This window comes from Equus przewalskii, chromosome 21 (genome assembly GCF_037783145.1).
Source record: "Equus przewalskii isolate Varuska chromosome 21, EquPr2, whole genome shotgun sequence".
Classification (NCBI taxonomy): domain Eukaryota; kingdom Metazoa; phylum Chordata; class Mammalia; order Perissodactyla; family Equidae; genus Equus; species Equus przewalskii.
This window is the reverse complement of record NC_091851.1, coordinates 6,260,238-6,284,461: the sequence shown is the minus strand read 5'-3', so window position 1 is coordinate 6,284,461 and position 24,224 is coordinate 6,260,238. Positions and strand designations below refer to the sequence as shown.

The 24,224-nt window shown below is 41.3% G+C and overlaps 1 protein-coding gene across 3 annotated transcripts in view; it reads left to right on the top strand.

Moving 5' to 3' along the window:
• Positions 1-24,224, top strand: part of DTD1 (D-aminoacyl-tRNA deacylase 1) — a 178,844-nt gene that overhangs the window by 7,920 nt on the left and 146,700 nt on the right. The gene's annotated exons all lie outside the window — the stretch shown is intronic.

Genomic DNA, 24,224 nt, shown 5'->3' with positions numbered 1-24,224 from the left:
TAGCAACACACAAGTGTGTCTGATATAGTGGTGTTTTATTTTGGTCGCTTACCCTGTCTGAGAGAAATACAATGCAAGCCACAAATATGAGCCACATGTAAATTTCAAGTAGCCATATTAAAAAAGGTAAGAAGAAACAAGTGAAATTGATTTTACAAGTATATTTTATTTAGCCCAGTATATCCCAAATATTATGATTTCACCATGTAATCACCATAAAAAGTTATGAATGAGATATTTTACGTTCTTTTTCTTGTACTTTTTCTTCTAAATCTGGTGTGTAGTTTATACTGACAGCACTTCTCAGATTGGACCAGCCACACTTCACGTGCCCAGTAGCTGTGTGGCTAATGGCTGTCATATTGGACAGTATGGGTTTAGGTCTTGGCTTAACTGTTATTGTCAGGAATGCCAACCTACTTTGACCAACCAATATTAAATCTGAAAAATGGCTCAGAATAGTGGTCTGGGTTTGTGGGAGAATTATAAATCTGAAATTATGAATCTTTTTGAGAGAACCATTCATTTCTAGTCTGTTTTCATGTTTCTGGGGTTAAATTGCATTTGATACCATCATGTTCTGCCCATTTCTTCAAGTTATTGGACAACAAATTTAGCCTCCTTTGGTAATGCACCTCAGGATCAGACCTTTCTAGGTAGAATGTCTCTTTCAATATCTAACTGCAGTTTCTTTTGCTGCCATCATACCCTTTTGTAGACATCTAATAGTTGTTAATAGTTAACTCTGTAGTCTTTCCTATACTTTAATGTTCTCTCTCTGGATTGAACAAATCCAGATCCGTTTTTTATTGGACCTATTTTCAACAATAAGCAATAAAAGTTATTCCATGAGCTCGAAGCTCTTAGCAGAGCCCCATGTTGAGGATTATCAGCTCATCAGATTCGCTCATGTTTAGACGAGCGATATTCCTACCCCTTTGCCATTTCCTTTTATTTTAATTCTCCTTTGACTTATATAAAGTCTCCATTTGCCATAAGGACACATAGATTGTGTGTGATCAGGACACTCCTACCTTACATCCAATCCCACTTTTACGTGGGTCCTGGTAGAGCAGAATATATTTGCCTCTTCTGGAAAAATCCAAGTTTAGAACTCCATTCACAAGTCTGGTCATGGATGTCTCCAGTACTTTCTCCCACCTGTGGCCACTGGGATTCTCCGATGTGGCTTTGCTGCAAACATGTTTCTTCCCAGAATTAGTAATTAAGTCAAGTCCTCTGAATAATTATTTTTCTTTACCGAGCCGAGGATTAAATGCTGCCAGCATTGTCTTCTCTGCTTGATGTTTGTAGAATCATCCCATTTCTGAGTAATCTCAGACGTATTTTAGAATGCTTTGAGGTCCCTTGAAAGGATGAGCACAAAGAATATCATAAAAGCATAAGTGAAGGCACTTTAAGTGGGAGAACATTGATGGGTGTTAAGGAATGCTCGAGTGAAAACAAAACAGTTTTCATCTAAGTCCTTAAAGAGGAGTGTTTTGTGTATTTTCAGGTGCTTTGTGTTCCTAGAAACACCTTTTACTTTTTGAAATGATGTGTATTTTATCCAGGTAATTATATGAAGTGCCTGAAGCAATGTACTGTAAACAATATAATTTTATAATGGATCAGAATTTAAGCTCATGGGATATGATACATCTGATCATTGTGATGGTAAATAGACATGAATAATGCAAGGAGTTTTAATCAAAATTTATTTCCAAATCCTTTGGACTTTTGGAGGCACTACAGTGCTATCAACAGTGCATTACTCACTCTTTCAGCCTTTTATCTCTTCTACGGTCTTCAGTGGCAAATGCGTAGAGCATGATTTATACGTTTGCTGTCTTTTGGTTAATTTTGAGAATTTGGCTTCCAGCTCTAAAATGGAAAGCCCTATGTGAGCTGAAGGGATGTTGGAACACAAACAAACTGCTAAATACATTTTCCTTATTTGAGGATTTTCAGGGCCGCTATAGCAACTTTAAGACTTAAAGTACTTTAATTAGATTAAAAAATTTAAATTTCTCCCCAGTTTTATTGAAATATAATTGATATGTAATGCCCTTTTAGTTTTAGTTGTATAACATGATGATTTGCTATATGCATGTATTATGAAGTGATCACCACAGTAAGTTCAGTTAACATCTGTCACCTTACATAGTTACATTTTTTGTCTTGTGATGAGAGCTTTGAAGACCTGCTCTGCTAGCAACTTTTTTTTATTGAGTTCATAATAGTTTACGTCATTGTGAAATTTCAGTTGTACGTTATTTCTTCTCTGTCACCACATAAGTGCTCCCCTTCACCCCCTGTGCCTACCTCCCACCCCCCTTCCTCTGGTAACCACTGAGCTGTTCTCTTTGTGCATGTGTTTGTTTATATTCCACATATGAGTGAAATCATCCGGTGTTTGACTTTCTCAGTCTGGCTTATTTTGCTTAACATAATACCCTCCAGGTCCATCCATGCTGTTGCAAATGGGATCAATTTGTCTTTTTTTATGGCTGAGTAGTATTCCATGGTATATATACACCACATCTTCTTTATCCAGTCATCAGTCCCTGGGCACCTAGGTTGCTTCCATGCCTTGACTATAGTGAATAGTGCTGCAATGAACATAGGGTTGCATAGGTCACTTTGGATCGTTGAATTCAAGTTGTTTGGATAGATACCCAGTAGTGGGATAGCTGGGTCCTATGGTATTCCTAGCAACTTTTAATATATGATACAGTATTGTTAACTTCGGTCACCATGCTGTACATTATATCCCTAGAACTTATTTATCTTATAACTGGAAATGGTACCTTTTGGCCACCTTTACCCATTTCCCACTCCCTCCCTCCCCCACCTCTGACAACCACCAGTCTGTTCTCTGTATCTATGAGTTTGGTTTTTTCAGATTCCACATATAAGTGAGATCATGGAGTATTTGTCTTTGACTCATCTCACTTAGTGTAAAGCCCTCAGAGTCCATCGGTGTTGTCAAAAATGACCAGATTTCATTATTTTTTATGGCTGAATAATAGTTGGTCTTATATATATAGTGTTGATGGACACTCAGGATTTTTCATTGTCTTGGCTTTTGGTTTAATGAGATTTAACATTTATTTTCACTTCTTTCTTCTTTAATGACTGAAAATTTATTTTAAATTTATATTTATTTTGCCTCTCTTACCTGTTAAAGACCGAGGGGAAGATTGTTGTCTCCTTCGTGCCTTCTCTTTCTTCCTTCACTGCCTCAGCGAGTACCCATGCACCTTTAGCCATGGACTCAGCTGTGGCTTATGTGCTGGACAGCAAAGTCTACTGACCTGGGTTCCTAGTCTGCTTGGTGATGGGACCCCAAGCTGTTTCCCTGGGTTCCGTGTGGGATGGGAACCCTGGAGGGCAAGCTAGTTATGGTTTGGTCCTCACATGCTTTTATTATTATTATTCCTATTAATATTATTATTAGTGTAAGGCATGCGAAAATACATCTGTCAAGGGCTTATGATGTGCCAGGCCTTGTGCAAGAGTAAACACCTCCATTCTTAGAATCATGGAATCCTGACAGCAACCCTACCAGGTGGGCAGTAGGATTACCCGCATTCTGCAGCAAGGTAACCATGGAAGGTCACTCAGCATGTAAGTGGCAGAGCCTGGAATGGACCAGCAGCCATCTCTAGAGGCCAAGCTTCACTGACATCTTCGCTTCACTGTAGAATTCACATCCTCTTGACTTGTTGGCCTTTTCACTATCCTTCTGAATTCGTCACATCTGTTGAGACTTTCCTGCCTTCTCTGCTGTGCTTAAGGAGATCACTGGAGGGGTTGTTGGATCTCGAGTAGGTCTAGTAAGAGGGGAGCAGTACAGCCTGACGCCAGGTGGTCCTTCATCTCGGAGCAGTGATGTTAATCTAGAATTTTAGCCCTATTTCTGTTGGGGGAGATTTTATTGGTTCCATTCAAGTCATGTTTTTGTGCCTGCTCTATTGATAAGACACTGATTATCTGCCAGCCCTTGTACCAGGCTTTGGTTATGTGGTGCTGAGCAGCAGAGCTGCTGTTCCTGCTGTAAAGGAGCTCCCAGTCTAGCGGGAAAGAGAGTAAACAAGCGTGGCTGTTTCTGCTGTAGCAAGATACATGTTTCTGAAGAAGCTCACATTCTGCAAAACCACCACTAAGACTATCAGGGCTCATGGGAAAACCAATGAAGATCCATGGCTGGGCCAAAAGGGAGTGGGCACTTGTTTTTCTTCTTTTTTAGATTGGCACCTGAGCTAACATCTGTTGCCAATCTTTTTTTTTTTTCCCTGTCCTTTTTCCCCAAAGTCCCCCAGCACATAGTTGTGTATTCTAGTTGTAGGTCCTTCTAGTTGTGCTATGTGGGATGCCACCTCAGCATGGCCTGATGAGCGGTGCCATGTCCGCGCCCAGGATTCGAACCAGTGAAACCCCAGACCACCAAAGCAGAGCGCGCAAACTTAACCACTTGGCCATGGGGCCGGTGCCTGTTTTTCGCTTTATAAAATACAGTCAGAAGGCTTTCTGCTGCCAGTCTGGGGGCTTTTCCCTTTTTTGCTGAAGGTGATCATTTTACTCCCACTGTTCTGGCTGTCCTAGCTTAAGAAAACCAACCTCTGACCCCAGGCAGCCTCTGTGTTATGGGCGCATTCCCTTATTTACGAGTTGTGTGTGATGTATGCCTTGAGGGAGTGTTTGGGGCTGAATAACAGAGGTAGGTGCTGGGGTAGTGGTGGCTCATGTCGTTGGGCTCGTGTGTGTCTGTTCTGTGTTTGAGTGGTCCTGTGTTGGACCTTCTTGACTCATCACACTAGTAGCCAGGTGGAAGGTTGTTACTCTTTATGCATCCACTTGGGCGTGTACACTCACTCCTGGTTACATAGAAGCTGGCACTAATAGATAGCATGTCACTTACTTTGGAAACACCCTTACTTGCTTCTCTTCCCTAAACTCTGAGGGCCTCTTCTCCTTTTGTTGTAAAGACCCAGGGCAGAAGACAGGTGAACCTCAGAGCAGAGGTCAGGTTACCCAGGACTCTCTTGGTTTTAGCACTGAAGAGCCTGCATTCTCAGAAACCCCTCAGTTCTGGGAAAATGGATGACTGGTCACCCCAGGAAGCAGCCCGGCAGCAGGGCAGTTCTCGGTACTGTTTAGGCCCGATGATATCCTCAGCGCAGTGCTCCTATAAGCGTATGAGATGAGGTAGGGGTCAGGATGACCATCAGGCAGTCTACTCTGCTTGGAGGAACAGCAGGGCTCATGACGAAGTCCCCAGGAAAGATGCATATTCTTGTCTAGTTCTAGGCAGGTGTGTGACTGGCCTGACAGGGTCCAGGAGGTTCAGGGACAAACTTGGAGGGAAGAGTGGAAGAGAGACCAAAACACTGAAAAACATTGACAATCTGATAACTTGGTCATGTGGTGGATTGGCCTGCTTCTCTCTTTGTTCACAGCAAGGGCAAATAGGAAGAGATGTCTAAACTGGGACCCAAAGGGAGAGGGAAGATGCAAGCTGTAGTATCAGAAAGTGTTTTGCAGTGTGACCCTTCATAGGCTCTTCCTGTGTCCCAGCAAATTTCCTAAGGCTGCACACTTGCTTTCTTTTCTTCCTTCCTTCCTTTCTTTCTCTCTTTTTGTTTACTTTATTCGTTTATTTTTGGCATGCAGTAAAATTCACTCTTTAGACTTCAGTTCTGTGAGTTCTGGCAAATCCCCATAGTTATGTAACTACTCCCACAGTCAGCCCTTTGCCGCCCCTTTGTAGTCATGCCCTTCCCCATCTCCAGCCCCTGATCTGTTTTGCCTTACTATGATTTGCTCTGCACTTTTGGATGAAGGGTAGAGCCAGAATTTTCAGGGTGGTCAGTCACCCTCCTGGAGGATAAACTGCATGGCAGATTCCCATGAGTGCCCATCCACCAACATTTTTATGTAGGTGAAAATGGGTTAAATATTAACATTCGGGACACTGGGCAAAGTTACCTAAGATCAGCATGCAGCTTGAAGGGAGTGATCCCAGACTGTTCTGGGGGAGAAGGGTGCTTGGCTAGGGCACTTAGGCAGTCAGGAGCAAAACAAGTTGGGTGTGCGTGAGCTGGTCCCTGATGGAGCAGTGAGCATCAGAGTGGGGAGCATTGTCTCCATGTGTGGAGTCTGCAGAGTAACTGTGGGGTCTGCGGGGCCACCAAGTTAAGGGGTCAGAATTGGGGTTGACTGGAATTGAGGGAGGTCTCAGGTGATTACTGCAAAAGTAGCTGAAGCTTCTGCAACGGGTAGAAAGCTTCTGGGTGCAAGAAACAGACAGCCCTGCCCAACTGTCCTAAATAATAGAGGGTTTATCGCTTTATGATTGAAACATGCAGAGTTGTGATGAGTTCAGGTTCAGCTTCAGCTAGAGATTCCCTCTGTCCTTACTTCTGTGACTGCTTCTCTGGGATTCTGTGAACCCTGCTTTCCTGTGTGTGTGTCAGCCTTGTCCTCAGGCTGGCCTTCTGCAGGATAGCAACGATGGTTGCAGTCTTCACAATTTACCTTCCCAAGAGAACGAGCCTTTGTCTCTGCACTTCAAGCAGAAATCATGAAGGTGACTGATTGGACCAACTTGAGTCACGTGTCCACCCTTGAACCAAAGTGGGATGGACTGCATGGCTCAGCTCAGGTCACGTGTTTCAGGGAGTGTGGAGTCAGTGTCCAGGGGACCTTGTGGAGCCACAGTGGAAGTCTGGGGCTGTTGGGAAGGAGGAGGGATGAATACCTGCTGGGAGAACTACCTGAGAGTGCTCTTCTGTGTCCTTGCCTTGTTTATTGGTGGGCCACTGGGAGGTGGGATTAATAGGAATATGGGCAAGGGGAGTGGGCTGTCCTAGCAGTACTCTGCCTTCCTGTGGGCGGGGTTGGGGAGAGGACTGTCATAGATGTGTGTGCAATTCATAAGGGTCACTTTCACCTGTCTCGTCTTTCAGCAGCTGGGAGGTAAGGTACAAGTGGCATAATCACCCTGAATGGCACATTGGGGCCTGTTCTGCCCCACTTGGCCTTGACTGGGTACTTTAAACCAAGCTGGCCCACCACACCTACATGACTAGAAATTTCAGCACTCTTGCCCTGTTTGGGGGCAGTGTGTTGGGAGTCCCCTGCGTTTGCATCTGTCCTTATACCCTTCCACGCTCTAGTTTGGTTCTGCTGGCCCCCTGACCCTATGGCTTTGTTGGAGCATCTCCTCTTTGCAGGAACTTGCCTACCTTGCCTTATGCTCCCCTTATCTATTGCTGCGTAACATACTACCCCTAAACTTAGTGGCTTAAAAATAACCATTGTGTCTTTCTCACAATTTGTGGGTCAAGAATCTAGGAAGGGCTTGGTGAGCACTTGTCTCTGATCCATGTGGTCTTGGCTGGGGGCTGAGGGATCTGCTTTACTTATTTATTTATTTTATTTTATTGAGGTCGTAAGCATTTATAACACTGTGAAATTTCAGTTGTACGTTATTATTTGTCAGTCGCCATATAAATAGGCCCCTTTACCCCTTATACCCACCCCCCAACACTCTTCCCCTCTGGTAACGACCAAACTGTTCTCTTTGTCCATGTGTTAGTTTTTCTTCCATGTATGAGTAAAATCATACAGTGTGTGTCTTTCTCTGTCTGGCTGATTTCGCTTAACGTAATATCCTCAGGGTCCATCCAGGTTGTTGTGAATGGGATGATTTTGTCTTTTTTTGTGGCTGAGTACTATTCTGTTGTGTATATATACCACATCTTCTTTATCTAGTCATCAGGCACTTGGGTTGCTTCCACATCTTGGCTGTTGTGAATAATGCTGCAATGAATATAGGGGTGCATAAGTCTTTTTGAATTGTTGATTTCATGTTCTTTGGATAAATATCCAGAAGTAGGATAGGTGGGTCATATGGCATTTCTGTTTTTAATTTTTTGAGAACTCTCCATACTATTTTCCATAGTGGCTGCACCAGTTTGCATTCCCACCAGTAGCGTATGAGGGTTCCCTTTTCTCTACATCCTCTCCAACATTTGTCTTTTTTTGTCTTGGTGAGTATAGCCATTCTAATGAATGTAGGGTGATATCTTAGTGTAGTTTTTTTTTTTAAAGATTGGCACCTGAGCTAACATCTGTTGCAAATTTTTCTTTTTTTTCTTCTTCTCCCCAAAGCCCCCCAGTACATAGTTGCATATTCTGGTTGTAGGTCCTTCTGGTTCTGCTTTGTGGGACGCCACCTCAGCATGGCCTGATGAGCGGAGCCAGTCCTCACCCAGGATCTGAATGGGTGAAACCCTGGGCTGCCACAGCAAAGCACACGAAGTTAACCACTCGGCCACAGGGCTGGCGCCCTTAGTGTAGTTTTGATTTGCATTTCCCTGATGATTAGTGACGTTGAACATCTTTTCATTTGCGTTTTGGCCATCTGTATATCTTCTTTGGAAAAATATCTGTTCATATCCTTTGCCCATTTTTTGATTGGGTTGTTTGTTTATTTGCTATTGAGTTGTGTGAGTTCTGTATATATTTGGGAGATTAACCCCATGTTGGATACATGATTTGCAAATATTTTCTCCCAGTTGGTGGATTGTCTTTTCATTTTGTTCCTGGCTTCCTTTGCCTCGCAGAAGCTCTTTAGTCTGATGAAGTCCCACTTGTTTATTTTTTCTGTTTTTACCCTTGCCTGAGTAGACATGGTATTCGAAAAGAGCCTTCTAAGACCTATGTGAAAGAGTGTACTTCCTATATTTTCTTCTAGGAATTTTATGGTTTCAGGTTTTACCTTCAAGCCTTGCATCTATTTTGAGTAGTGTTTTTTTGTTGGGAAAAAGATAATGGTCTACTTTCATTCTTTTTTTTTTGTTGTTGTTATTGAGGTTGTAATAGTTTGCATCAATATGAGGTTTCAGTGGTATGTTATTTCTTGACTGTCACCACATAAGTGCTCCCCTTCACCCCCTGTGCCCAACTCCCACCCCCTTTCCCTTGGTAACCACTGAACTGTTTTCCTTGTCTATGAGTTTGTTCATATTCCACATATGAGTGAAATCATCTGGTGTTTGTCTTTCTCAGTCTGGCTTATTTCACTTAACATATTCCTTCCATGTTGTGGCAAGTGGGATGAATTTGTCTTTTTTTATGGCCGAGTAGTATTCCGTTGTATATATACCACATCTTCTTTAACCGGTCATGGGTCGATGGGCACTTGGATTGTTTGCATGTCTTGGCTATTGTGAATAGTGTGCAATGAACACAGGGATGTGTATGTCACTTTGGATTGTTGATTTCAAGTTGTTTGGGTAGGTATCCAGTAGTGGGGTAGCTGGGTCATATGGTATTTCTAGTTTTAGTTTTTTGAGGAATCTCCATACTGTTTTCCATAGTGGCTGCACCAGTTTGCATTCCCACCAGAAGTGTATGAGGGTTCCCTTCTCTCCACACCGTCTTCAACATTTGTTATATTTAGTCTTAGTGATTATAGCCATTTTAACAGGTGTAAGGTGGTATCTTAGTGTAGTTTTGATTTGCATTTCCCTGATGATAAGTGATGTTGACATCTTTTCATGTGTTTATTGGCCATCTGTATATCTTGTTTGGAAAAATGTCTGTTCATATCCTCTGCCCCTTTTTTGATCAGGCCGTTTTTCTTGTTGTTGTTCAATTGTGTGAGTTCCTTATATATTATGGAGATTAACCCCTTGTTGGATATATGATTTGCAAAAATTTTCTCCAAGTTGGTGGGTTGTCTTTTGGTTTTGATTCTGGTTTCTTTTGCCTTGCAGAAGCTTTTTGGTCTGATGATGTCCCACTTGTTTATTTTTCCTTTTGCTTCCCTTGTCTGAGAAGACATGGTGTTGGAAAAGATCCTTTTAAGTTTGATGTCAAAGAGTGTACTACGTATATTATCTTCCAGGAGTTTTATGGTTTCAGGACTTACCTTCAAGTCTTTGATCCATTTTGAGTTTATTTTTGAGTATGGTGTGAGATAATGGTCTACTTGCATTCTTATGCATGTGACTGTCCAGTTTTCCCAGCACCATTTACTGAAGAGACTGTCTTTTCTCCATTGTGTGTTCATGGTACCTTTGTCGAAGATTAGCTGTCCATAGATTGCAGTTTTATTTCTGGGCTTTCAGTTCTGTTCCATTGATCTGTGTGCCTGTTTTTGTACCAGTACCATGCCATTTTGGTCACTATGGCTTTGTAGTACATTTTAAAGTCAGGGATTGTGATGCCTCCAGCTTTGTTCTTTTTTCTCAGTATTGCTTTAGCAATTCAGGGTCTTTGGTTGGCCCATATGAAATTTAGGATTCTTTGTTCTTTTCCGTGAAGAATGTCATTGGGATTCTGACTGGGATTGCATTGAATCTGTAGATTGCTTTGGGTAGTATGGACATTTCAACTATGTTCATTCTTCCAATCCATATGCATGGAATCTCTTTCCATCTCTTTATGTCATCATCTCTTTCTTTCAATAGTGTCTTATAGTTTTCATTGTATAAGTCCTTCACCTCCCCGGTTAAGTTTATTCCTAGCTATTTTATTCTTTTCGTTGTGATTGTAAATGGGATTATATTCTTGACTTCTCTTTCTGTTAGTTTGTTATTAGAGTATAGAAATGGCACTGATTTTTCTAAGTTAGCTTTGTGCCCTGCAACTTTTCTGTAGTTGTTGATTATTTCTAATAGTTTTCTGATGGATTCTTTAGGGTTTTCTATATATAAAATCATGTCATCTGCAAACAGCAAGAATTTCGCTTCTTCATTGCCTGTTTTGATTCCTTTTATTTGTTTTTCTTGCCTAATTGCTCTGGCCAAAACCTCCAGTACTATGTTGAATAAGAGTGGTGAGAGTGGGGACCCTTTTCTTGTTCCTGTTCTCGGAGGGATAGCTCTCACTTTTTCCCTGTTGAGTATGATGTTGGCCGTGGCTTTGTCGTATATCACCTGTATTATGTTGAGGTACTTTCCTTCTATACCCATTTTACTGAGAGTTTTTATCATTAATGGCTATTGAATCTTATCAAATGCTTCCTTTGTGTCTATTGAGACGATGATGCGGCTTTTATTCTTCATTTTGTTAATGAGGTGTGTTACATTGATTGATTTGCAGATGTCGAACCATCCCTACATTCCTGTATAAATCCCACTCGATCATGGTGTATAATCTTTTTTCAGTATTGCTGTATTTGATTTTCCATTATTTTGTTGGTGATTTTTGCATCTGTGTTCATCAGCGATATTGGCCTGTAATTTTCCTTCTTTGTTTTGTCTTTGTCTGGCTTTGGGATCAGGGTAATGTTGGCCTCATAAAATGTGTTAGGAAGTGTTCCATCTTCTTCAACTTTTTGGAATAGTTTGAGAAGGATAGGTATTAAATCTTCTTTGAGGGGCTGGCCCCGTAGCTGAGTGGTTAAGTTTGTGTGCTCTGCTGCAGGCGGCCCAGTGTTTTGTTCGAATCCTCGGCGCGGACATGGCACTGCTCATCAAACCACGCTGAGGCAGCGTCCTACATGCCACAACTAGAAAGGACCCACAACGAAGAATATACAACTATGTACCCAGGGGCTTTGGGGAGAAATAGGAAAAAAACAATAAAATCTTTAAAAAAAAAAAATCTTCTTTGAATGTTTGGTAGAGTTCTCCAGAGAACCCATCTTGTTCTGGACTTTTATTTTTTGCAAGGGTTTTGATTAGTGTTTCAATCTCTTTACTTGTGATTGGTCTAGTCAGATTCTCTATTTCTTCTTGATTCAGTTTTGGGAGGTTGTGTGAATCTAAGAATTTATCCATTTCTTCTAGATTGTCCAGTTTGTTGGCATATAGTTTTTCATAGTATTCTTTTGTAATCCTTTCTATTTCTGTGATATCTGTTATAATTTCTTTTCTTTCATCTCTAATTTTATTTGAGCCTTCTCTCTTTTTTTCTTACTGAGTCTGGCTAAAGGTTTATCAATTTTGTTTATCTTCTCAAAGGATCAGCTCTTTGTTTCATTGATCCATTCTACTGTTTTTTTTTTGTTTGTTTCAGTTTCATTTATTTCTGCTCTAATTTTTAATATTTCCCTTCTTCTGCTGACTTTGGGTTTTGTTTGTTCTTCTTTTTCTAATTCTGTCAGGTGTAGTTTAAGATTGCTTATTTGACATTTTTCTTGTTTGTTAAGGTGGGCGTGTGTTGTTATGAATTTCCCTCTTAGGACCACTTTTGCTGCATGTCTTATGAGTTGGTATGGTGTATTTTTCTTTTTGCTGTTCTCCAGATACTTTTGTTTCTTTTGAGGAAGATTAGCCCTGAGCTAACATCTGCTGCCAATCCTCCTCTTTTTACCGAGGAAGACTGGCCCTGAGATAACATCCATGCCCATCTTCCTCTACTTTTTATATGTGGGGTGCCTGCCACAGCATGGCTTGCCAAGCAGTGCCATGTCCCCACTGGGATCCAAATTGGCGAACCCCAGGCCGCTGAAGCAGAACGTGCGAATTTAACCACTGTGCCACTGGGCCGGGCCCTCCAGATACTTTTTAATTTCTCTTTTAATTTCTTCAGTGACCCATTGGTTGTTTAGTGGCATGTTGTTTAGTCTCCACATATTTATCACTTTCCAGCTTTTTTTTCTTGTAGTTAATTTCTAGTTTCATAGCATTATGGTCAGAAAAGATGGTTGATAAGATTTCAATCTTCTTAAATCTATTGAGGTTTGCCTTGTTTCCCAACATAGGGTCTATCCTTGAGAATATTCCACGTGCACTTGAGAAGAATGTGTATTCTGCTGTTTTGGGTAGAGTGTTCTGTATATATCTATTAAGTCCATCTGGTCTAGTTTTTTGTTTAAATCCACTGTTTCTTTGTTGATTTTCTGTGTGGATGATCTGTCTGTTTGTGTAAGTGATGTGTTAAGGTCTCCTACCATTATTGTGTTGTCAATATCTCCTTTTAGGTTTGTTAATAGTTGCTTTATGTACTTTGGTGCTCCTGTGTTAGGTGTATATATATTTATAAGTGTTATGTCTTCTTGATGGAGTGTCCCTTTTATCATTATATACTGTCCCTCTTTGTCTCTCTTTACCTGTCTTATCTTGAAGTCTACTTTGTCTGATATAAGTATGGCAACACCTGCTTTCTTTTGTTTCTTGTTAGTTTAGAGTATTGTTTTCCATCCTTTTACTCTGAGTCTCTTTGTCTTTAGAGCTGAGATGTGTTTCCTGGAGGCAGCGTATTGTTGGGTCTTGTTTTTTAATCCATCCTGCGACTCTTTGTCTTTTGATTGGAGAGTTCAATCCATTTCCATTTAGCGTGATTATTGATATATGAGGGATTAATGCTACCATTTTTTCACTCGTTTTCCAGTTGTTTTGTGTTTCCCTTGTTTCTTGTCCCATGTATTTTGGACTACCAATTCATTTTGGTAGTTTTTTTTGATGGTTTTCTCAGTTCTCTGTATTTGTCGTTTGTGTCTCTGTTCTGATGATTTGTTTAGTGGTTACCATGAGGTTTGTATAAAAAATGTCATAGATGAGATAGTCCATTTTCTGATAGCCTCTTATTTCCTTAGTCTAAGCCAATTCCTTCCCTTTTCTCTTCTCCTTCTAAGTTATTGTTGTCAAAACTTATTCCATCTTGTTTTGTGAGTTTGTGGTTAAAATGACAAGATTGTATTTATTTTTGATGTTTTCCTTCCTTTTGTCTTTAATGTTATAATTCAGTGGTTGCTAACCTGTTCTGTTAGAGAGCTGCAGTTTTCTGATTCTGTCTGCCTATTTATCTTCTTGCTCAAGGCTTTGTAAACCCTTTCTTTTTTTTCAGGTATGAGGACCTCCTTGATCATTTCTTGAAGTGGGGGGTGTCTTGTGGCAATGAGCTCCCTTAGCTTTTGTTTATCTGGGAAAGTTTTTATTTCTCCATCCTACATGAAGGATATAGTCACTGGATAGAGTATTCTTGGCTGAAGATTTTGTCTTTCAGAATTTTGAATCTCTTATTCCACTCTCTCCTGGCCTTTAAGGTTTCTGCTGAGAAATCCTCTGAAAGCCTGATAGGGGTTCCTTTGTAGGTTATTGTCTTCTGCCTTGCTGCCCTTAACCTTTTCTCTTTGTTATTGACTTTTGTCAGTTTTACTACTGTATGCCTTGAAGAAGGCCTTTTTACATTGATATAATTAGGAGTTCTGTTATCTTCTCTTACTTGCATTTACAGCTCCTTCCCCAGGTTTGGGAAGTTCTCAGCTCTTCTTTCTTTAAACAAGCTTTCTGCACCATTGTCCCTGTCTTCTCCCTCTGGAATACCTATAATCCTTATGTTGCATTTCCTAAATGAGTTGGATATTTCTTGGAGAATATTTTCATTTCTTTTTAGTTTTAGTTCTCTCTCCTCCTCCACCTGAAGCATTTCTATCTGTCTGTCCTCCAGACTGCTGATTCACTCCTCCATAATATCAACTGTATTGTTTAGGGAATCCAGATTTTTCTTCATTTCATTCCTTGTTTTTTTCATCTCCAACACTTCTGATTGATTCTTCTTTATAGTTTCAATCTCTTTTGTGAAGAATTCCCTCTGTTCATTAATTTTGCTTCTGATTTCATTAAACTGTCTATCTGTATTTTCTTGTAACTCACTGAGTATTTTTTTTTGATGGCTATTTTGAATTCTCTGTCATTTACATTGTAGATTTCTGTGCCTTCAAGATTGATTTCTGGGTGCTTCTCATTTTCCTTCTGGTCTGGAGTATTAATATATTTCTTCATACTGTTTGATGGCGTGGATTTGTGCCTTCGCATAATGATGGTATCTGGTTGCAGAGTCCAGCTGCTGCCACTTCAGGGGTTCAGGAGCTGTGTATTCTGAGCCTGCTATGATCCCTGGCAGCTGTGCCTGTCCTTTGGCATCTGTGCTGACAGGGCTTATCTGCAATTTCTGGCTCACTTGCTCACAGCTGCCACCTTTCTAAGGTATGTGTGGGTGCTCTGGCTGACCAGTTGAGCTGGAGCCCTGGTTTGGGGGAGAGGCACTGCCTTTCACCTGTGTGATCCCAGGGACATTCTGGCTCTGCCTTTTCTGTCTGCTCTCCTTGGGTGCTGGCTTGATGAAGACATCCCTGCAATCGCTTAGCCACCTCTGTGTGGGGCTTTCCCAAGGGCTGTGAGGGAACTTGGAGAGAGAAGGTGTTCCCACAGATAGCCACCCCTCCCCACTCTTCTCAGAGCTGTGTGTGGTCCTGCGCCCTGGGTTGCTGCTGGGGAGGGAGAGGAGCTCCCCTTATGTCCTTCTACTTCCTCCCAAGAGTCCAGCACTTCCACTCAGACGTATGGCTGCGTGGGTCTCTCAGACGTCTTTTGTGTTGTGTGAACATCCTCTGTTGGTTTATGAATGTTCTTTTTATTGTATCTTAGGGGACAGAGTCTAAGGGAAGATCTCACTCTGCCGTGATGCTGATGTCACTCTCCAAGATCTGCTTTTAAGATGGTCTCTGTGTATCTTTCCTGCACTCCTAATCTCATCTTATCCTCCAGGGCCCCTACATTGGTTGGGCTTCTCAAAGCCTGGCAGTTTCATGGTAGTTGGATTTCTAGCATCATGGCTGGCATCTCCCACAGTGAGCATTCCAAGAGCAAGTGTTCCAGGAAACAGGCAGTAGAAGCGCCAGCCCCTTGATGCCAGACCTGGAAAGTGGTGCAGCATCACCTCTGCCATATGCTTCTGGTCAAAGCTGTCTCACAGCCTGCCCAGAATCAAGGAGAGGGATGTAGGGGCCGGTCCAGTGGTGCAGCAGTTAAGTTCACACATTCCACTTCTCAGCGGCCCGGGGTTCGCCGGTTCGGATCCTGGGTGCAGACATGGCACTGCTTGGCATGCCATGCTGTGGTAGGCGTCCCCCATATAAAGTAGAGAAAGATGGGCACAGATGTTAGCTCAGGGCCAGGCTTCCTGAGCGAAATGAGGAGGACTGGCAGTAGTTAGCTCAGGGCTAATCTTCCCCCCCCACCCCCCGCCAAAAAAAAGGAGATGGATGTAGACCCACCTTGCAAAGGAGGGAATGTCAGAGGGTTTATAGCCATCTTTAGTCTTCTCTCATAACTCTGCTGCTCTCAAAGGGTTTTTCTCTTAGTCTCTGGCTCTTCTTCAAATAATTGGTTTATTATTTAGGGAAAAAATCCTAGTGCACAAATTCATCAGATTTCCCCCTCTGCTGCAGAATGAGCCAGAGGTTTTAGAGTGCTTTATTGGACCCCTAGACTAACTCAGTGGGCCCAGGAAACTGGATTCAGATGTGGCCCTCTGCAGCCCCACAGGAATCTCCATCTTTCAGATGAATGCTGAAAGTACTGTTCAGTGGGAGGCATTAAACACTCTCAAACTTGTCTCAAGTATGCATTACTTTTATAGTTAGGAAGAAACATAAATGTACCAAAATGGAATGGTTGAAAAGAAGGATCTCTGCTCTCAAGCTTCTTGTTCCAAGTCTGAGCCGTTTATAATGGGCCCAGGAAAGCATTCACCTGTCGGCTTTGTTCAGCAAATCAGAAGCTGCCACAGTATTAAAAAGAGCTACCTGTGTATTCTCGGTGGGGTTTGATCTATCGTGGGTGGCAAAGAGCTAAAGAAATGTGGAAAGATATTTAAGGAGTGCAGCAGCTCTCTGATTGCCTCAGCTCTGTTTGCTCTGTGGGACATCCATTACGTCCAGGTCTCCTGCAGGTTCATAATGCACAGAGAAGGCGCCAGGAGGAGGAAGACCACATCTAGTTTTTGCTTTGTAGTTAGTGTTTAATGTTTATAAATTTGTTTAATTTTCTACTTTTTGCTACTTAAAACATTTTAGCAGCATGAGTGAACCTTCTGTGGAAGCTTGTTTTGTATACTTTGGTAAGGTCTGTGATGCCAGAGGTATCGTTGTTAATGTAAATTCAGGAAACCACAACGAGGGATCACATCTACATTGTTGATAAGTGGCGAGACTGGCAGACACAGGTTGATGCTGTCATGCAGAAGCTGATACAGATGTGTGACTGATTTTTCCAAATCAGTTAATATTTTCTATCCATCCTTCCTTTTCTTTTATTCTCTTCAGTAATTTGCTTACCAACTTCCTTATTTATTTCTGCTTGTCCCTTTTTGGTTTACACTTACACTATGTCATCTGTGTGGCTACAGTTTACCTTCCCTCTGCCCAAATGGCAAACTCTGTTCATTTTTGTTTTAAGATCCTAGCTTTTCATGATTTCCTTGATTTGCTTAGTTGATTATCCAAGGTGAACAACAACCTGATTTTACCAGTTCTCCTTTCCCTATCTAAATAAGTGTCTGTGGGTACCTTAAAAACAATGTCAGTGATGTGGTGGTGGTTCAGTACCCTAAGGTAATAGTGGCAGAGTGCCTTATGCATCACATCAGAGGTGTTCAGTTATTTTGTGTGGTAAATGCCTCCAGATCCAAGGAGATGAGGACAGCCTCATTTTCGTGGATTTACTGTCCCATCTATCCTCTTTCTCCCTGAACTCTTTCTACCTCCTGTCCTTATTCTCCTTAGTCCCTTTTATCTCCTTACCTGAACTCCCTCCATATTTCTAATCATGAAGTACAGAGTCACCTCTTTCTTCTTGCCCATCAGAATCTATTATGGCAATTCAATTTGAACAAATAAAGGCCATTTAAAAAAAGAAGCTACAGGGGCTGGCCCCATGGCCGAGTGGTTAAGTTTGTGTGCTCCTCTACAGGCGGCCCAGTGTTTTGTTGGTTCAAATCCTGGGCACGGACATGGCACTGCTCATCAAACCACGCTGAGGCGGCATCCCACATGCCACAACTAGAAGGACCCACACCGAAGAATATACAACTACGTACTGGGGGGCTTTGGGGAGAAAAAGGAAAAAAATAAAATCTTAAAAAAAAAAAAAAAAGGAAGCTACAGACATAGGTGGAAAAGAACTCCTTTCATTGTTGTCACTATCCAAGGACGTGAAATGACTCAGGATGAAAAGAAAAGTCTGAGTCTCTCAGTAGGGGAAATAGGAAGAGTTCGAAATCTTATTGATTCAGGGTCTTAAAACTCAGAAATATTGAAAAATTAGTTGGCTGTCTTTTAATTTTCTTCAAATGAATAGTTTATTAAGCAAATGAATAGTGTAAGTGGTATAGTGTCTTAATCACTTTCTTTGTCGTTGCTGTGTCTTGAGTGAATCCTCCAGTTTACTAATTCTTTCTTTGACTATGTCTAGTCTGGAGTTTAGCCTGTCGTTTGGGTTTTAAGTCAGTCATTTATTTTTCATTTTTAGTATTTGTTCTTCTTTCAAAAATTAATTTATTTTTCTTGTACTAAAATACACATAACATAAAATTAATCATTTTAAAGTACAGAATTCAGTGACATTAGTATATTCACAATTCTCTGCTACCATCAGCCTATCTAATTCCAAAACATTTTTATCACCCCAAAAGGAAACCCTGTGCCCATTTAGCAGTCACTCCTCATTCCCTCGTCCCCCAGCTCCTGGCAACCACTAATCTGCTTTTGGTCTTTATGCCTTTGCCTATTCTGGATATTTCATATCAATGGAATTGTACAATATGCAGCCTTTTTATGTGGCTTCTTTCTCTTAGCATTATGTTCAAGGTTCATCCATGTGGTAGTATGTACCAGTACTTTATTCCTTCTTATACATAATATTCCAGTGCATGAATATAACACATTTTGTTTATCCGTTCATCCATCGACGGACATTTGGTTTTTTTCAAACCTTCTGGCTTTTGTGAATAGTGCTGCTGTGAACATGCATGTACAAGTTTTTGTCTGAACGCCTGTCTTCAGTTCTTTTGGGTATATACTCAGGAGTGGCATTTCTCTATCATATGGTAATTCTGTGTTTAACTTACTGAGGCACTGGCCAAACTCTTTTCCATAGTGACCTAACCTTTTTATGTTCCCACCAGCAGGGTATGAGGGTTCCAGTTTCTCTGCATCCTTGTCAACACTTGTGTTTTTTCATTTTTTTGATTATTGCTATCCTAATGCCTGTAAAGGTATGTTATTGTGGTTTTGATTTGCATTTTCCTAATGACTAATGATGTTGAGCATCTTTTCATGTACTTGTTGGCCACTTGTATATATTCTTTAGAGAAATGATTATTCAAGTTCTTTGCTCATTTTAAAATTGAGTTGTTTGTCTTTTTGTTGTTGAGTTGTATGTAATTTATAAATTCTGGATATCAGACCCTTATTAGAAATATGATTTGCAGGTGCTTTCTCCCTTTCATGCACAGAAGTTTTTAATTTTGATGAAGTCCAGTTTTATCTTTTTTTTCTTTTATTGCTGGTGTTTTAGTGTTATATCTAAGAAACCATTGCCAAAGTCTGTTGTTGTAAAGATTAACCTTACGTTTTCTTCTCAGTGTTTTATAGTTTAACCTTTACATTTAGGTCTTTGACCCATTTTGATTTGATTTTTGTATATGGTGTGAGGTAAGGGTCCAGATTTGTTGTTTGGCATGTGAATATTCGGTTGTCTTATCACCATTTGTTGAAAAGACTGTTCTCTCCCCATTGACTGGTCTTTGCGCTCTTGTTGTCATATATGTGAGTTTATTTTTGAACTCTCAGTTCCACTTTATTGTTCTGTGTGTTTATCCTTATGCCAGTACTACACTGTTTTGATTACTGTAGCTTTGTAGTAAGTTTTGAAATTGAGAAGTGTGAATCTTCCAACTTTGTTCTAATTATTTGAGCTGGGTTTTTTTGTTTTTTGTTTTTGAGGAAGATGAGCCCTGAGTAACATCTGTGTCTATTTTCCTCTATTTTATATGTGGGACACCTGCCACAGCATGGCTTGATAAGCAGTGCGTAGGTCTGTGCCTGGGATCTGAACTGGCGAACACTGGGCTGCCGGAGTGGCATGCACAAACTTAACAACTGTGCCACAGGGCCACCCCCTCAACTTTGTTCTGTCTAATTTTTGAATACATAATATGATCAGGTAGTTCAGACATCAAAATGATATGAAAAGATCTACCCTGGGAAGTCTTGCTCTCAGTCTCGTTTCTGTCCAGTCTGTTTCCCTTACTCCCTATAGGTGATTGCCTTTATCAAGTTTTTCTCTTTCCAGTGTTTCTTTATGGAAATATGAATATATATTTGTATCTCCCTTTTTATGCAAAAGTAGAGTGTTTAACACCTTGCTTTTTTAAAAAATTTAACAGTGTCTCCTAGAGATTCTTTCCACATCAGTTCATAGAGAACTTTCTCATGTCTCTTCTTCTTCTTTTTTTTTTTTGCTGAGGAAGATTGTTCCTGAGCTAACATCTCTGCCAGTCTTCCTCTACTTTATATGTGGGTCACCAGCACAGCATGGCTGATGAGTGGTGTAGGTCCATGTCTGGGATCCAAACCTGTGAACCTGGGCCACCGAAGTGGAGTGTGCCAAACTTAACCAGTACATCATGGGTCCAGCCCCTCACATCTCTTCTTTTAACAGTGGTATAATGTTTTGTGGTGAGAACATAGCCTGGCTTATTTAATACATCTGGTATTGTTGGACTCTTGGGTTGTTTCTAATTTTCAGCTTATGAAACAGCAGTGATGTAGTGAGTAGATTTGTACACTTGCTACATCATATGCAGGTGAATATGCCATGGGATAAGTTCTCAGGAGGGGCATTGATAGATACTGCCAGATGGCCCTCTGTAGGCATTGCCGTATTCCTCATAGCTTTGTCGACAGAGTGTATTTTGATCTAGCATTTTGCCCATCCTATAGGTGAAAATGACATCTCCTTGTGGTTTGAATGTGCAAAGTGTGGTGAACTTTTTTCAGGTGTTTCACAGGTGTTTGAGTGATTTGCATTTCCTTTTCTGTGAAATGTCCACGTGCTTTGTCAGGTTCTTTATTTCTATGAGCTTTTTATATATGCTGTGAGTTGTAGATATTTTTCATCCATTTTTTCATTTGTCCTTTGACCTTGCTTAAGGGATTGTTTGCTGGACAGACTTTTTTTTTTTTTTTTTTTTTTTTTTAAATCAACTTGAAAGCCTTTTTTTTTTTTTTTAAGATTTTATTTTTTTCCTTTTTCTCCCCAAAGCCCCCCGGTACATAGTTGTATATTCTTCGTTGTGGGTCCTTCTAGTTGTGGCATATGGGACGCTGCCTCAGCGTGGTTTGATGAGCAGTGCCATGTCCGCGCCCAGGATTCGAACCAACGAAACACTGGGCCGCCTGCAGCGGAGCGCACGAACTTAACCACTCAGCCACGGGGCCAGCCCCTGGACAGACATTTTTGATCCTTAAATAGTTGGTTATTGATTTTTTGAAATGTCTGCTGAATTTTGAATCATAGTTTCTTATGATTTCTATGACATTTCCTACTCCAAAGTTACAAAGACATCTGGTTATTTTTCCCTTTAGTGCTTTTGTGCTTTCGTCTTTTTTACTTTGAAATCTTTGGTCCATTTGGAATTTATCCTGTATGTGATTTAAAGCCTGGATCCAAAATTTATTTTTTTCCAGGTGGTAACTAAATGGTTTCCCAAAACCATTTATTTAAAAAAAACCATCTTTACCTCCACTAATTTGAGATTCTGGATTTGTTTCATATTAAATTCCTGTATGTATTTATTACCTTTAGAATCTTGTAGAAACAGAATTCTGTTCTTTTTGTCTGTCTATATGCTGAAGACACTGTGTTAGTTATTGAAGGTTTTCACTGTGCTTTCATATTGGGCAAGGTGAGTCTCACCCATGTTGCTTTTTGGAGTTTTCCTAGCTATTCTTGATTATTATTTTTCTACATGAATTTTAAAATCAGCTCGTCTAGTTCCAGCAGACAACACCGATTTATGTTATTTCTATTTGGATTGCGTTAGATTTGTAAATTCATAAATCCTGTGGGCCATGATGATAATCACCCTCTAGCATATTCCCTCACCTCCCTTGACTGTTTTGTGGTGTGTTGACCCTGCTTGGCAAAACTCCAGCCCTTGGCCTTTGTGTGCCTGTGCAGCTGAATATGACTGGAGGAAACATCCATCATGTTGTGACCTGCGAGTGGGCACAATTGTGATACATTGACCTGTTCATTCATTCAGCTATTCTCCTATGTGACTGTTCTCTCTACTCAAACCTTCGCCCTCACCTTACCTATTGACCTTCGGTCACCTTTCCCTGAGAAAATTGCAGCACTCAGAAGAGAACTTCCAGAAGGTCCCCTCAGTCCACCTGCCAGCCTGCCAGCATCTGCCCCAGGAACTGCTTTCCTTCCTGTCACAGCGGCTGACCCCTCTGCTGCCCACCAAATCCCTGTCCTGGCCTGTTTAGGGACGTTCTTCCTGCCATCCCCCTCTGTCTCCTCAGTCAGTCATTGCTCCTCCGCTCCTGGATCATTGCTACTGGATTGCAAACTGCTGTTAGTTCTTCCTCTCAGAGACAGCCTCTCTTAGCACCGCTTCCAGCTCCTTCCCTATTTCCCTACTCCGCTGTACTGCAAACTCTCTGAAAGGGCTGTCTGTTCTCACCGTCTAATTCCTCTCCTCTCATTCTCTCGTAAATCCACTCAGTCAGCCTTTGCCTCCACCGCTCTCCCATAACCACTCTTGGCGAGGGCTCCATGCCCTCCAGTTTACTGAGTCAGTTCTTGTCCTTAGCTCAACTACGTGGTCTTGTCAAAGTTAAGAGAAGTGAGCTTCCCTTGCTGGCCAAGTAAATGTTTCATTCTTAAATAGGAAGGGAAGCTGGTTTTCTCCAGTGTCTTTTTCTCTGAGTGTTAACATAGGGAATGCATTTCCTGATCATGAGCCGGCCCGATGAAACCTCTGGTCACCGCGTAGTGTTCCTCTAATGTGTGCCTGTGAGAGATTTGCCGAGTGTTCCTGTAGAATTTTTCCATCTGTAAGCCAAGGCGAAATTGGCCTATGCATTTTTTTTTTTAATACTCAATGTCCAGTTATTAGGGTGTTAGGGTTCAAGTATTAGGGTAATACTAACCTTGCAGAGTAAATTGGATAGCTTTTAATTGTTTTCTGTGGTTTGGACCAATTTAAATAACAGGAATCACTCGTTTTGGTACAACGTGTCAGTGCAGCCCTTGGGGTGGCCTCCCTTGGTCGGGCCGGCTTCCCAGCACCCGTGGGCCCCTGTAGGCACTTCATTTCGGGGTGTCTCCTTTCCACCTGGAGTTTCAAATGTATTGGAAGACAGTTTACAGAGTATTTTTGTGCTTTAGAAGGATCTCTGTATGTAAGGTCATGTCCCTGTTCTCACTGTGCTTTAGTTGTATTTGCTCCTTTTATTCTCAGAGTTTTTAGTATTTTTTCAGAAAACTAGTTCTTAAGTTAATCTGTCAAGTCTAGTTATTTTTTGTTTGATATTTCATTATTTTTCCTTTAATCCTGACTTTTTTCATTTTACATACTTTGTGTGTGGTTTATTTGGTTTCTTTTCCTGTTACTGTATTTCATTTACTTTCAGTTTATTTTCTAGTAAATGCGTTTAAGGTCCAAAACTTCCGAGTTTTGCTTGACTCCTCTTTCCTCCACATCTGGTCCATTAACAAATCCTATTAGCTTTACCTTTGACACCCACACAGAATCCAGCAACTACACGGCACTTCTGCTACACCCACCCTGGCCAGGTCATCGTCATCTCTCACTTGAATTATCATGACAGCCTCTCTGTGAGTTTCCTGCCTCCACCTGGGCCTCCCTTCAGGTTGTTCCTAGCACAGCAGCCCGAGTGACCCACTTCCCCCATAGATGTTTATCCTAAGGTAATAACCTGCTTTCAAATTTGGGAATCTTTTAAGGATCACTCTTTCTTCTCAATAATAATTACAAGAACAATTATACAAACACACACACGCAGAGGGAGAGAGGGAGATGTGCACACTATTCTGAGGACTGTGGCTCTACCCCTGGGGGTGATGGGAGATGATGATGGTGGTTCTGAACAGAGGCTCCCCCTGGCTGTAGGGGCTCCCCACTCAGGGGAGGCTCCAAATTTATGCTCTCAGTCCTTTGAGTCCACCTTTGAACCTCTTTCAGGCTGCTTGTGATGTGTGTCTTTTGTCCCCAGAGACTCTGATCTGCATCAGAACCTTGCTCTGAAGCCCCTTCAAGGCCATTCTCCTGCCAAGGTGTGAAACTTATTCTGCCTCACTGCAGTGAGGTTAAGTGATGCTATTAATATACTCCAATAATAAAATACATAAGAAAAAACATCAACAACATGGAGAGGCACTGAA